Source organism: Eptesicus fuscus, chromosome 8 (genome assembly GCF_027574615.1).
Source record: "Eptesicus fuscus isolate TK198812 chromosome 8, DD_ASM_mEF_20220401, whole genome shotgun sequence".
Lineage (NCBI taxonomy): Eukaryota > Metazoa > Chordata > Mammalia > Chiroptera > Vespertilionidae > Eptesicus > Eptesicus fuscus.
The window spans coordinates 96,077,734-96,090,663 of record NC_072480.1 but is presented as its reverse complement, the minus strand read 5'-3'; the positions used below and the strand labels follow the sequence as shown (position 1 = coordinate 96,090,663).

Below are 12,930 nucleotides of genomic sequence, written 5' to 3'. Positions count from 1 at the left end.
TTCCTTCCCTAGGCACCCCCTTCCTTGGCTGATTTTAATCTGTATCCTTTCCCTGTGATAAACCCTAACTGAGAGGATTACGGCTTTCAGTATATTCTGAGTCCTGCTAGCACATTATGAAACCTGGGGGTGGTTTGGGGAACATCCCAGAACGTGTAGTTGGTGTCAGAAGTAAGGGTGGTCTTGCGGAGAAGTGTTTTCCCGCTTACTCTGCATTTTCCTAAACTCCCAAGGGGTTAGTTCTAAACATTAGCAATATCGTATCTCAGTTAGGATGATATTTTTTTTAATGTGGTCCTGCTGGGCTGGTGAGGTTCAGTGGTTGAGCGTCGACCTATGAACCAGGAGGTCACGTTTTGATTCCCTGTCAGGGCACATGCCCAGGGTTGCAGGCTCCATCCCTAGTGTGGGGCGTGCAGGAGGCAGCCAATCAATGATCCTCTCTCGTCGTTGATGTTCCTATTTCTCTCTCTCTCCCTTCCCCTCTGAAATAAATAAAAATATATTTTAAAAAATGAAGAAAATGTGGTCCTTTTCCCTCATCTAAAATGTGTTTATGTTGTGCTCGCTTCGGCAGCACATATACTAAAATTGGAACGATACAGAGAAGATTAGCATGGCCCCTGTGCAAGGATGACACGCAAATTCGTGAAGCGTTCCATATTTAAAAAATAAATAAATAAATAAATAAATAAATAAATAAATAAATAAATAAAATGTGTTTATATGTCTGTATATATTTGAGTGTGTGTGTTGTTGTGTGTATGCGCATGTGTGTGTTGTGTGCATGTATGTGTGTGTGTGTGTGTGTTGTGTGCATGCACACAAATACCCCCAGTGGAACACTGTGCTTTTGATGCTAGGAAAGAATCTCTTAAAGGGCAATATAGGGAGACCTTAATATTTTGTGCTCCAAATTTTAAAGGTATAAATAAACCTTTATAAACTTAGAAAAACCATGGAAGAATGGGCATCAACTACTTAACAGAAAGTATCCAGGCAAACTGGTAAGAGGTAAGTACAAGAGGGGTTGCCGTATATTATTTATTCTCTATAAGTATTATTTAAGTGTTATTGGTTAAGGGTCATTTTTCTTGGTTAAGGGTCATTTTTCTTGTTATGTTTTCCGGATTTTCCAAATGGCTGAAAGAATAAATGTGTACTGGGCAAATTTAGGAATATATACTAACATATATTATTTATCAATATAAAAATTTGACATTTACAATCTATGGTCACAGGAAATACAAAACATTTCATGTCATTTATACACACACCTTGTTGCAGAGAAGAACAATGGTGACCAAAGCTTTTAAGCATGAAAAACTGTGTATTAGTGTAAATTCTGTAGAGGAAATAAAATGGCAAACAGCTGTCAAGGAGGAAAAGGAGTGATGTGAAGTATCCAACTGTGAATAATAAGCTCATTTTGGCATTTTTAAAAAATATATGATGGTGGCTATCAAATATCTACAGCACTTTGCATTCAATTTGATTCATTTAGAAGAATGACATTAACGATTTTATTTTAAAATTCAGTATTTAGCCCTGATCGGTTTGACTCAGTGGATAGAGCATCAGCCTGCAGACTCAAGGGTCCCAGGTTCGATTCTGGTCAAGGGCATGTACCTTGGTTGCGGGCACATCCCCAGTAGGGGGTGTGCAAGAGGCAGCTGGTCAATGTTTCTCTCTCATCGATGTTTCTAACTCTTTATCCCTCTCCCTTCCTCTCTGTAAAAAATCAATAAAATATAAAATAAAAATAAAATAAAATAAAGTAAAATTCAGTATTTACTGTACAGCATGTCAGAAGTTATATCTCTTTTGTTATATAAAAACTTTTGCTGAATAATTTCTACATGCACTTAAAAGTTTGTGGAGGTGCATATGTTTTCAATTCATTTTAGGGGTACATGAGTAAAAGGTTTGATGGCCACTCACATTAGCTATAAACTACAGTTGGCAATCAGTAGAAAAAGGCAATATTCAATCTAACCCAAGGAGACTCTGCCACCTGGTGGCTGAGAAATGTCCATGGTCACAGGCAGGGATAAAAACCTTTCCTTCACAGGAATGATGATGAACTTGGTCATAACATGTAGAATCGGGAGGTGCATTATTTGATTACAAGACATCTGAATACAGAGAAGGAAACAAAATGATTCATTCTGAATATCATCACTGCAAATCCAGGAAATTGCCATTGGTAGTTTTTTACTGGGCAGGAAACTATCTAAAATCCCTCACCTAAGATCAACTAATTTAAGAAATTCTTAAAATAATAATGCCCACATTTATCTTTTGTAAACTTAAGTAAAACCAATTTTCATCTGCCATTTTATTGTAGAGAAACAGAAAAAATTTTTGACCCATTTATATGGAAAAGAGAAATCATCAAAGATTCCACTATTTATAGAACTGTATTGAGAAAACACATGAACGTTCTTATTATCTAGTTGTTCAAAATTCCTGTTGACTACTGATGTTTTAATTTGTCAATGTTCCTGTCAAAAATAAGCAAAAAGACAAAGAAACATGGCCTTTGTCATAGGGAACCCAGTAACTATGTTTCTAACTTCCTGAACATGATTCAACAACTCCTCAAAATTATAAGAAAATAGAACTTTTTATTTATTTTTTATTTTTTATTTTTATTGATTTTTTTAAATATATTTTATTGACTTTTTACAGAGAGGAAGGGAGAGGGATAGAGAGATAGAAACATCGATGAGAGAGAAACATCGACCAGCTGCCTCCTGCACACCCCCCACTGGGGATGTGCCCGCAACCAATGTACACGCCCTTGACCGGAATCGAACCTGGGACCTCTATCCACTGAGCCAAACCGGTTTTGGCTATTTATTTTATTTTTTAAAAAATATATTTTATTGATTTTTTACAGAGAAGAAGAGAGAGGGACAGAGAGTTAGAAACATCGATGAGAGAGAAACATCGATTCAGCTGCCTCTTGCACACTCCCTACTGGGGATGTGCCCGCAACCAAGGTACATGCCCTTGACCGGAATCGAACCCGGGACCCTTGAGTCCACAGGCCGATGCTCTATCCACTGAGCCAAACCGGTTAGGGCGGAAATAGAACTTTTTAAATGGTCCCATTCCTAGGATCAGAGAGTTGACCTTCCATGCGTGTTCTTCTACTGTATCCCTAGGTAACTTGGAAGAGGCAGAAGAGAGAATATATTTTCAAGATGCAGCTTCACAATCTTCAGGGTTATTGACAGCACACAAACCAGACTGCAGGTGACTTGGGAACTCCCCGTCACTTCAGTGTAAGTGCCAACTGAAGTATATGTCTGACACATCCGAGTACAAAGAGATTTTCGCCTTCATAGATGCTGTGAATAATGGCTGGTTTTGTAATTCCCTTAAGAGGAGAAAGGAACCAATGTAGAAATAAAGATAAAGACAAACGTGGAACATCCACCTTAGTTAAATACTGACTAGAACGTGGGTTAAGAGTAGGAGACAATCAGATTGAAGCAAATCTGCCAATTTGACTTCAGTTCCAGTTAAAGTGGAGATGGAGCTAATTCTTCTCTCATCACCACAAAATCTATTAAAAAAAAAAAAAGTAAGTTAAAAATGATCATTCCATGTCTCAAGATGAAAAGGGGATATAGAGTCAGGAATCCGGCATCGGCCTTTTTCTCTGTTCCACGAATTTAAACGTCCCTGGAAGACAAATTAACTATTGAATATTACTGACTGGTGATCCCAAAGGAATGGGGAGCCTTTACCAGCACTTAGTGTCTCTCAGTTTTAAACTGGACGTCAACTTCCTGCAACATCATTTCCTCTGGCAATTCCACCACCCTGCGCTCACGTGGGTGCCAGAGTTCTGGGTGTGCAAAAGGCTGGTTTGGTTGAAGTGGCAGCATTTTAGCTTCAAAGAGTTTTCAATAAGCACTAATGGTTCGACCTCTCTTTATTCAGAATAAAGAATCCAGTTCTCTTCTTTTGAGTAGATCCACACTCAGAAGTTGTTCTGGCCCAATGAGACTTTTATTTTATCACAAGACCCTCGGTCGTTCACTTCCGCACCTCCTGTTCATCCACTGTACCTGTTGGTTGGTTTTCCGCTGAGGGGGCCCGGGTGGGTTTCCCGCTCTGCACGTCGTAAGTGAGAGGGTCCATGTCAGCTTTCTGTGTGGAGAGAGGGCAGTTCAGAAAACAGGGACCTGGTGTGCACCTGGTGTCCTGTGAAACCCACCTGGTGACTGTGACCCTGAGAAACACAGAACCTCTGACCATCTACGTCACAGGCAGCAATACACAGAAAACAGTCTCCAGAGCATCGTGGGTGGTTCTGAAGCTACAGCATAGGTCGAAGGACTGCGGGAGGGGACTGGGACTGGGCAGCTCTAAGCCCTGTCCGTGGTTGCATTACTTTGTTGAGTATCTAAATCTCTAGTACTAGCTACAGGACAATTTCGAACAAATGTTACAGTGTATATTTCCTTAAATTAATGTGTATCAATAGAAACATATTCCCCATTAGTATGGATATTCTACATTATAGTTTGGGGGACCTTTTTGTCCACAGAGCATTATTTGATCTCTTGGAACTCTCAGAACAAAGTATCATAATGACACAATTTTTTCCTACATTTCAGAGAACTGCAACCATTTATTTGTTCACATGTCCACTAAGTTTCATATCAGTAATCTATCTATATAAAAGCCTAAGCGACCGTCGCAACCGAACTGACGACTGAACAAGCTGCATGGGGCGACCAGGCCTGCAGGGGGCTTAGTGAGGGACGACCAAACGACCGAACAGCAGGCTGCATGGGGCAACCAAGCTGGCAGGAGGGGCAGTTGGGGGCAACCAGGCAAGCGGGGGGGCGGGGGTGAGATGGGGGCGATCAGGCCAGCAAGCAGAGGTGGTTAGGGGTGATCAGGCTGGCGGGGAGGCGGGGGGGGGCAGTTAGGGGTGATCAGGCAGGCAGGCAGGCAGGCAGGTGGGCGGTTAGGAGCCAGCAGTCCAGGATTGTGAGAGGGATCCCAGATTAGAGAGGGTACAGGCTGGACTGAGGGGACCCTCCCCAGCCGCCCCCACCCCCGTGCACGAATTTCGTGCACCAGGCCTCTACTATCCTATATAATAAAAGCCTAACATGCAAATCGACTGAATGGTGGAACGACCAGTGGAATGACTGGTTGCTATGATGCACACTGACCACCAGGTGGCAGATGTTCAATGCAGGAGCTGCCCCCAGCCTGCAGGGCCCAGGCCAGCCAAGGAGAGTACCAGTGGGGGGGACCCCTCCCCCCCGCCCTGCAATCGCCCTGCAGAGGGAGGCGACTGGTGGCGGCAGGGGGCAGGGCCAGCTGTGGCAGGTGATCGGGGGCGGGGCCAGTGAGCAGGTGGCCCCAGGCCAGCCAAGGTGGGTGCCAGTGGGGGGCCCCAGTTGCCCCACAGATCAGCCCTGATCGCCAGCCAGGCCTAGGGACCCTACCCGTGCACGGATTTCATGTATCGGGCCTCTAGTAAACTTATAAAGTCGCAAAGTAGTACAAAGTACAAAGCAGTGTCCCACTGAACAACCACTCCTGGGGTTATTTCCAGTGTTTTAGAGTTCTCTACGGATGAAAATCACGGGGGAGTCTCTTCTCCCTCAAATGCTAACCCTTACCACGTGGTGTTTACATTAGAAAGACTGCCAAGATGTACTGCCACCTCGTCCTCGGGAAGAACTCCTACTTCCCGGTCATAAACAAACTGAAAGCCCCAAGCTAACGAGCCCTCCCAGCGCAGCAGCTGGTCATCCCTTCCCGTGAACCCAGGTCCGTGCTCGTACCACCGCGCCCAGGCTCCGCTGAGGATGGGGGCTGCCGGTCCTGGCTCCGTCTCTTGGAGGGAAGACAGCCCCTCGGGGGTGGAACACAACATCGAGCTATTCTAAGTCACGTTGGGATGGAAATCTTCCGTTTTCCTCTCGTGACTGGAAACCAGAGCAGACGTTAGGACGAGCCTGGAAACCATGTTGACAAGTAAATCATGAAAAGAGAATAAGACAGTAATAAAAAGCAAGCTGAGTGAGATTCCTGTGTCCCTCTTCAAACGAAGCCGGACAGGCAGCCTGGGGGGGGGGGGTGACACCCTCCTTGGGCCAGAGGCCAGAAAGAGGCATCTCCATTCTAGCTCAGCACTGACCAGGCCTTTGCCTCTGGGCCCCTCTCTGGGCTTCGGTTTCCCATATATAATAGGAGGGGATTTGACTACGTAGTTTCTCAGAGCCCTTCCCCTTACTCTAACACCCACTGGCTCTCTGCCACCCTCCCCAACTCAGGAAATATGTCTTCAATGCGTCTCTCAATGACAACAAGGCACGTGCTGGACTCATAATACATGCTAATTGGACACATTAGTCAGTTTCGGGGACTTACAACAAGTGGGGCTTTTTTCACAATTATTTCATAAACGATAACGTATGAGCTCTTTCTCTTTCAGAGCAGGAGGCGAGAATGCTACATAACAACGAACAGCTGAACAAAAGTATCTCTTGGACTTGCCTCCACCTGGTGGCTCAGGAATCAAATTCTCGCATAAACTTAAAGAATCCTCTTAGCCTGCCTGGGCCCGGAATGGAAAATCTTGACCAGCTATCGAATGCATTGTACAAACAACATTGAAGAAACACGATTCCTAAAGAGCAGTGCTTTATACCTTCTGAACAAAGCAAGCAGCCAGCAGACAGATTATTTTTACTTCAATGAAGTAAAATATTGAAATGAAATACTGGAAGACAAAATTATTTTACAACAGCTAATGTTGAGCAGAAAATAAAAAACAACATAGAAAGTGCTGTAACTTTTGTGAAAGACCTGAAAAACTTTTCCTCTATTACTTGGTTTTATTTCTTGGGTCAACTTTGCCCTTATTTAACCTTTACCCTGAGACTAATTACTTTTTGATTTCTGCAGTTCTCATCTAGAAAAAGTAAAGTTAAGAATAGGGAAAATCGGTCCAGATAAATTCTCAAGTCACTTCTAGTTCCTATGATTCTGTAAAGCTTCTTTTCAGGTTATAGAGGTAATAGAGTTCATATCAAAAATTCGTTTTAGCCTGGCCCACGTGGCTCAGGAGGTCACTGCTCGATTCCCAGTCAGGGCACATGCTGGGGTTGCAGGCTTGACCCCCAGTAGGGGGCATGCAGGTATTGCCCATCAATGTTTCTCTCTCATTGATGTTATCTCTCTTCCTCTCCCTTCCTCTCTCTGAAATCAATTTTACAAAATTCACTTTAACATAAACCTTGAGGACATTGTGCTTAGCAAAATAAGTCCGTCACAAAGGAATAAACACTGTAGGATTCCTCTCATATGAAGTGTATAAATCAGTCAAAATCATAGAATAGACAGCAGAAGGTGGGTATTGTCTCGTGGGAGACAGGAGGAGGAATGGGTGCTCAGTGGTATAGAGTTTCAGTATTACAAGGTGAGAAAGTTCAAGAGATCTGTTGCACAACAATGTGAATAGACTTAACACTGCTGAACTGTACACTTAAAAATTAAGTGGACAAATTTAATACTATGTGGTGTGTTGTTATTGTCTTTTACCACAATAAAAGTTTTGTTTTAGGATAAGAATAAAGAGGAGATTCAAAACCATCCAAAATTCAGTCACTTAGAGAAAATGTCTGTTAACCAATGGAAGCTTATCTGCCCAGTATGTTGACCATTTTTCAACAGTTAGTGGGTAACTACGCTGTGGTACCGTCTGCTGGGAACAGAATAATGGACGTGGCAGACAGGGGCCCGGCTCTCCTGGGGAAGGAACTCAGCAATGACAGTCCAGGGCAAGGAGTTCCACAATAGGGGACATGCAGAGAGGAACGGAAGCACCAAGGAGGGGCAGACAGACCAGGGAGGAGAGGAGGGCAGCTTTCCAGAGGAAATAGGGCTGATCCGAGAGGTGAAGGATGAGAAGATATCAAGGCACAAAGAAGGCAATAGCTCGGCAGTCAGAAAGAACAGGCGAACGTGGAGGCAATGCAAGCGAGCAGGGTGCTTAGCTGGGGAAGAGGACCCCGGAGAGGAGGTGCAGGGTTTCAGAGGGCCCTGGGCCCCGTGATGCTGAGCCCGAACATTTCCTGAAGGCAACAGAGAGACACCAGAGAGCGTACAGCAGGCGTCCTCAAACTACGGCCCGCGGGCCACATGCGGGTGTTTTTGCCGTTTTGTTTTTTTACTTCAAAATAAGATATGTGCAGTGTGCATAGGAATTTGTTCATAGGTTTTTTTTTAAACTATAGTCTGGCCCTCCAACGGTCTGAGGGACAGTGAACTGGCCCCCTGTTTAAAAAGTTTGAGGACCCCTGGCGTAGAGTGTGGAATGGACCAGACGGGGTTCTAATTTAGGAAGACCTCTCTGGCTTCCATGTAGACTAGAGAGTGGACTGGAGGGGTCATGCCTGGCTAAGGGAGCACATGCAGGTGGCTGTTGGAGTGAGCTAGGTGAGCCGAGCAAAGGCATAGTCAACTTCGTGGGACATGCATAGTTTGGGACTTAAGTTTTCTCATTCAGCATTCCATAATTAGTATTACCCCATCTTATTTTAAAAATTACTTGTCATCTTTTTTAAAAAATATTTTATTGATTTTTTAAAAATACATTTTATTGATTTTTTACAGAGAGAGGGATAGAGAGTTAGAAACATCGATGAGAGAGAAACATCGATCAGCTGCCTCTTGCACACCCCCTACTGGGGATGTGCCCGCAACCAAGGTACATGCCCCTGACCAGAATCGAACCTGGGACCCTTGAGTCTGCAGGCCGACGCTCTATCCACTGAGCCAAACCGGTTTCGGCTTATTGATTTTTTTACAGAGAGGAAGAGAGAGTTAGAAACATCGACAGCAACCAAGGTGCATGCCCTTGACTGGAATCGAACCTGGGACCCTTGAGTCCTCAGGCCAACAGTCTATCCACTGAGCCAAACCAGTTAGGGCTGTGATCTTTTTTTTTTTTTTTTAATGGCTTCATGGCATTTCATTGGATGGCTATTTCATGATTTATTTAACTACTCTATATTTGAAGGTTGTTTCTAAGTTTTTGTTATTCTAAAACAAGTGGGATAACTATTTTGGTATAAGATCCTCATCCACATTTTAAAAATATTTTCATAAATGTTAAGATGATACTAATTTCTTACAGTAGATGACAAAAGAGATATCTCATAAAAGAAATGATAACAATCCAAATGTGCAAGACAATGATACCAAAAAGGTGTGTGTGGGGGGGGGGGGGGGGCAGGGGGTGAATATAGTTTTATTTTGTCCTAAAAGACCATTCTGGACTGCAGACTTCCAAAGAGGACATAACCTAACACACATACCCCTTATGTTGCATGGGACAGGGAAGGCTGTGGGTTTGACCTCCCCAGGACATCACTCTATCCAGGCAAAAGGTCAAGCGCTGCAAAAGGCCAAAGCTAAAAATAAAGTGTGGCCCTGATAAAATTAAGGAGTTGGCCAGGGGGGGGTGAGTCATACCAAATTAACACTTCCATATCCTTCCTGTGGTCACCTCCTCAACCAGGGAAGGCAGCCTGGTTCTCGTATGAAGGTAACTTCAACAATGATACGAATAATTAGAGTAGCAACACAGAGTAGTTTCCTTCCTATAGCACCTTTGTTCCCAACAATCAAATATGATTGGATTCTAATTTAGGAGGAACTCCTTGGCTTCAACAGAGAGAGTGGACTGGAGACCAAAAGATGGTTCTCGTCGACCACCTATGGACCTCTCTGCCTCTTGCCCATGAATGCAAGGTCTCCGGGAAGACACGGCACCACACAGTGGAGGCATCCCAGGCACTGAGCCGGCCTGGAGCTTATCCAGGGTCTGGTGGGACTCCGTGGTGAGAAGAGGGCAACAGCAACGAGGAGTGTCTGCAGTCTGTGCGCGCGCTTGGAGCGGATTTTGTGCATCACCCCCTCTTCCCTGTGATCCTGGGCGTTTCTCGGGAGATCCAAGTAACGAATGCCAGATCGACTGTTTATGAGGTGGCATTTCTTCAGGAAGTCGTGCACATAGTTCTTCAAATGCAAGTCAAATCTTTTCAGGACTGAAAAGAAACCTTCCTTCCCAACCTCCGAGCAACAGAAAGAGAGATCGGACTCTGCTACTTAGCAAAGTTTTCACACACATCCTACATTGGAGTTTTTAATATTTTCCTTCTTGTTAAGAATCATGGGAAGGTGGTGGAGAACAAGTTGGGTGATTTCTTCAGTCTTTTAAAGGGGTATCTACTGCGTATGTATAAGACAGGAGAGGGCTATGAAGTCCTAGAGACGGTCTTCTTGAAGCTCAGATTCTAATCGGAGAATTAGGGTAACAATTACCTACAAAGTACAGTCCGGAAGAGAGCGCATTCCTGCTAGAATACCCAGGAAGAGAAACGTAGCAGGGAAATGATTTAATGCAAGGTTATTTCTTCTTCATTAGAACCCGCACGTTTAAGACAAACTTAATTTAAAATTTTATAAAATGGTGTCATTCCCAAAGTCAGAAAGATTCAACCTGTTTCATGGTACTCATAACCTTAAACCTACTTTTGCCCACCCTGTAGATTACACTACAGATATCTGCATATAGACCCCTACTGACTTGGTCCTTCGAATTTTATCATTTGGGTTATCAGTGTGACAGCAAAAATAACCAATAAAATCGTGCATGTCCAAGATCAGAGCCTCCTGGAAGACATTTAACCCCGTACATTCCAATATGAGCTCTTGGACGTTCTGAGTCGGCCTGCGATACCTTTTTTTAAAAAGACAAGCACTGGTCATTCACTAGGTCAAAAGCAGAGAGAAGGTGACTGCCTTCTTGGGCCTTTCCTTTGAGCTGTAAGGACCTGCGAGGCGGTCCTCAGTGCCCCTGCTGCCTATTACAAAGGTCAGACCAGGTAGGAATTCTTGCAGGAACTGGTTCCCGAACTGCTACACCCAACGCTCCAAAGTTTGTCATGACCTTGTCTTATGAGTTCCAGCCTAGAAACATTAAGAAGATGGAGCCAGGAAAGGGGAGAGGTTGAGACATGTCTGCTACACAAACAGAAGAACACTGTTATATTCCAGCAAAGATAAGAACCAGATCCCCGCCGTAAACGTTCTCACTTTTTAGCTCAGACATTGTTTAGTTTGTTGTTGTTTTTTTAAAAGGGGACAGCTGTAATACTTTCAACAATAAAGATCAATTAAAAATAAATAAAATGCAGTGTGAGTTTTACAATTTTATTGAAGTGCACATGGAAGAAAATTAGTATTTGACATTAAAAAGTAAAAATGCCATGTACACAGACAGTGGGGTGGTGAGGGCCTGGGGAGGAGGGCGGGGTGGGCTGGAGAGAGTCAATGGAGGAAAAAAAGGGGGACATATGCAATACTTTCAACAATAAAGATTTTTTTTTGAAGTGAAAATGAAAACAGTGGACTTTGAATCATCAAAGAGCAACTTCTTCAGCCCTGTTGGTGTGTCTCAGTGGTTGAGTGTCCATCCATGCACCAAGAGGTCACCATTCAATTCCAGGGCACATGCCTGGGTTGCAGGCTCGATCCCCAGTAGGGGGCGTGCAGGAGGCAGCTGACTGATGTTTCTCTCCCGCCCTCTCTGACTTTCTCTGAGGACCTCCTGAGAATGTCAGCCCGGAGTGACAGAGTAGGTCCCGGCCTTCAGGTGTGATTTCAGAGGCTGTTTTTCTTTGGGGGGGGGGGGGGGACCCAGACAGAGCATGTAATCTTCCTAGTTACCCTCCGAGTGGATAACTAACACTCTTAGCTACTTCCCCTTCCCACTAACCATCCCGCTTTCTTAATCACGGCTTAGGATATTTAGAACGTAAGCTTGAAATCATACTGAATACTGACAATTTCTCGAGCACAGCAGAAGCACGGCCTAAATCCTAAATGGCGGCAGCATTTTATTTAATAACATGGGAATCCAAGCCCCAGTCCAATCCCCTACCTGCTAATGTTTCCTTGGCCTTTAGGACTGTGGTTTTCAGCAGCTGCCTCCTGGCGAAACAACCCCCGGATCTCATCGTTTCATGGGCAATGTTCTCTGGCTGAAGGAAAACGTTCACAAATTTAGAGATAGTTTCCATTTTGAAGTGCATGTCTTTTTCAAAATGTAGGATAACTTATTTTCATAGCAACAAAATAAACCAGAAATAAATTTTTCTTTCGATGGAGCAACATTCTTAAATGCTTAGCAGTTAGATAGCAATTGCTAATGGTGCTCTATTCAACTCCAACACAATGGTACTGATGGGCTTGTATCACGCCAACTCTAATGTATGTAAGAGTCACAGCTCCAAAGCAAGGTCTGGGCGACAATGCCCATCCCGCCGGGGCCTGGGCCGGGGTCTCCGTCCCACCACCAGTCACCCACCAGCGCTTGGGCCCGCGTCCTATGCCTCCCTCCCTCCGAGGGGGCGCTTCTCTTCCCACCACGCGGTGTCAGACTAGGGTCCATGTTCCGGGAGCTATGGGAGCGGTTAGGGAAGGAGGGAACCTCCCTTCAAACTGATACCATGGCCCTAGCGGACTTGGCTCAGTAGATAGAGCGTCAGCCTGCCGACTGGAGGGTCCCAGGTTCGATTCCGGCCAAGGGCACATGCCTGGGTTGCGGGTTCAATCCCCAGTGGGGGTCGTGAAGGAGGCAGCCAATCAATGGTTATCTCTCATCATTGATGTTTCTATCTTTCTCCCTTCCTCTCTGAAATCAATAAAGAAATATTTTTTTTTTTTTAAAGAAAAACCTGGCTGCTGGGCGGTGCTGCCTGGAGGGAGATGAGGAGGGAGATGGGGAGGCTGGGAACAGGCCTGCCTCGCAGTTCTGCCCCAGCCTGGAGAGGTCCCAGGGCGGGTGGGCCCCGAGGCCTGGGGCCAGTTACTCTGCAA

General features: G+C 44.6%; 1 long non-coding RNA gene and 1 other non-coding gene across 3 annotated transcripts; one reads left to right on the top strand and one right to left on the bottom strand.

The window, feature by feature from the left end:
* The first annotated feature begins 561 nt into the window (after positions 1 to 561).
* LOC129150152 (U6 spliceosomal RNA) lies at positions 562 to 668 on the top strand. Its single transcript, XR_008556879.1, has one exon. It is a non-coding gene; the product is annotated as a U6 spliceosomal RNA (small nuclear RNA).
* Positions 669 to 4,020: 3,352 nt separating this feature from the next.
* Positions 4,021 to 12,082, bottom strand: LOC129150125 (uncharacterized). Of its 2 annotated transcripts, none has more exons than XR_008556856.1 (3): positions 11,993 to 12,082; positions 5,823 to 5,966; positions 4,021 to 4,164 (listed from the first exon to the last, which is right to left on the bottom strand). It is a non-coding gene; the product is annotated as an uncharacterized LOC129150125 (long non-coding RNA). The 2 variants fall into 2 exon arrangements; XR_008556855.1 differs by having other exon boundaries at positions 5,823 to 5,996; positions 11,993 to 12,005.
* Positions 12,083 to 12,930: the final 848 nt, after the last annotated feature.